Source organism: Morone saxatilis, unplaced genomic scaffold (genome assembly GCF_004916995.1).
Source record: "Morone saxatilis isolate NCDOM2014 unplaced genomic scaffold, NCSU_SB_2.0 Contig9, whole genome shotgun sequence".
NCBI classification, from domain to species: domain Eukaryota; kingdom Metazoa; phylum Chordata; class Actinopteri; family Moronidae; genus Morone; species Morone saxatilis.
The window spans coordinates 12542033-12544575 of NW_023340268.1; positions in this window are offsets into that span (position 1 = coordinate 12542033).

Here is a 2543-nt window from a genome sequence, read left to right on the forward strand (position 1 = left end):
CTCTCTCTCTCTCTCTCCTCACACACCTCCTCTCCGGAACCATCCACGCCGAGCTTCACGCGCCGCTCCCCCCAACCATAGCACGCCCACACCTTCCGTTACCGATTAATCCAGATTTATCCCATGAGGAGGAGGAGGTGGAGGAAGAGCAGAGTGGAACCTCATTGAATCATTGAGAGAAAAAGGGAAGAAGCAGCAAAAATAATCCAAATGCAGATCTACTTTTTTAAATTCAAATTAAGAAGAAAACATCCTTTTTATAATATTCCCTAACCCGTATATTCCCAATATTCCCATAATGTATTGGTGATCAATGGTGAGTTTAAGTAATCTTAATCTCTGTCTTCCAGTCTCTAATGCTGCATTCATGGTCACATAAGGCTGGGTTGGGCCCCTGCTGATCCACACCTACCACCCTCTGTGCAGTGTGTATTTACCCTGTGGACTCCAAGTTCCCTTAAAGTCCAGTCCCTGTACTCCTTTACTGGAATGATAATTAAAGATTCCTCCTCCAGACATGTTTGTTTGAGATGTCTCCTACTTCACTCCCAACAGCCGTTCTTAGTCCTGAGTCATGCCGGTACGTTCCACGTTTCAAATTAAGATCTGAGGTCGAGCCCAGAGAAACGTTCCCCTTATCAGATGAATGTGAAATCAGCCTTTCAATGTCAAACTGTGCGCATACATCAAAGTCAAACAGGAAAAACTCCTTTTTTTAGTGGAGGGGAACTTTAATTTGTGTTAGTTTGTTGTCATTTAATTGAATTAAACTTTAGGATTATGAAGCATGTGAGCACAAAACAAACTCAAAGCTCTGGACACTTAGATTTTGACACAAGACATGACCACAAAAGTCTCCAAAATATGCACAGTCCACTTGAGTTCATATTGTATTTCAGTGGTGTACGTTCCCTAACAAATGTAAAAAATAATTATATCACTAAAACCAATTGACCTGCAGCTCTTTGGGGCCCCTCGAGGTCTGGAGCCCCGGAGGCAGTTGATTGCCTTGTCTCGCCTAATTCAGTCCTTCAATTCTTCGCTTGGACGCAATATTTGTATTGTCAACATCTTGGCGTTCCATTGTGCCGGCTCTGCCATGATTACACTGGTTTTGACAGCAGCTTTCAACACCAAACACACACACACACACACACACACACACACACACGCACAGAGTGATTATTACTAGGTCAGTCGGTTGCAGTCTTTGCCAAAGATCCTTGGCCTCCGGCTGACCTAATCTGTCTTTAAGTGTACAGATGGAGACAGGTGTGACACATATATACACACACACACATGCACACACACTTAAATATACGCCGTCTTAGGAGAACACAGATGGATGCAGGCATTGCATTAAGATGTAACACACAGTCTAATAATTACAAAGGCTCACCTCAAGCAACCCAGGCCTTAAACTCACGAGCACACAGTCATACGCAGTTGCTGACGAGATCTTTCTTAAGATTGCCTCTTGGCTTAAACCCGACTGACGTGTGTGTGTGTGTGTCTCTGTGTGCATTTCCTGTTTTTCGGAGTTGTGACATCATATCCGGGTGACTATATTTTACATGGGAGACCAATTTTCCCACAGACATCTGTTGTGTCCCACGGATAGCCAGTTTGTGTGTGTGTGTGTGCATCCGTCTGCCTTCGTGAGAGCGCTCACTGTCCATCTGTCTGTGTGTGGGCTCAAAAATAGTGAATCTCCGCTGCCAAAAACTTGTTCTCGCCAGCCCTCGCCCCTTGAAAAATGCGTGTGAGAGTGTGTGTGGCGGAAAAGCGTTGTGTTCTTGAGGATCATGTTTAACTCATGGAATGAATCAGTGTTTTGTGCCTGACAAAGCCCCCCATAGAGAGACGAAGAAAGAGAGAAGGAGCAAGAAAGAGGAAAAAATAGCCCGAGTGAGGCGGATTGAGGGAGAGTGTGGAATGTGAGAGGCAATTTGACACAGGAAGTGGGTCCTTCTTACTCTCCTGGAGGACAAAGTCCCTTCACAGACACACACACACACACACACGAGCTAGCAGGTAGAAAACACTCCTGGTGTGCAGGTATTTCAGGTGTGTGTGTGAAAGGATGGGTGAGGGGTTGGGGGGTCACCTTCCAATGGACAGAGGAAATGAAAAGGCTCACGGTTCATATCCGGAGCTGTATTCAGATGGCCGACGTCTGGAGCTGAGCGCGGACAGAGAGAAAGAATAATGAGGGCCTTCAGTGAGGAAAAAAAACATCTACTCCCCCTTTTCCTCACCCCGTCTCCTCCCCTTGGCTATTTATGTGTGTGTGTTGGATGTGTACACATGCTGCTCACTCATATCTGAAAGCAATTTCTTATCACATAGGAGGGACTGGCTTGGCAGATGTGCCGCATTTGAGTGAAATTAGTTTTCCTTTCTGTGGAGGAAGTTTTAGTGTTTGATTCAAGTCGGAAAGGAATGGAATTTCCCATTTGCTATTAGACTGATAACGGCGTGTGAGAACCAAGAAACCTGCCGTCACAATACCTGTTATTGCTGTGGGTCCTCCCTCTGAGCTC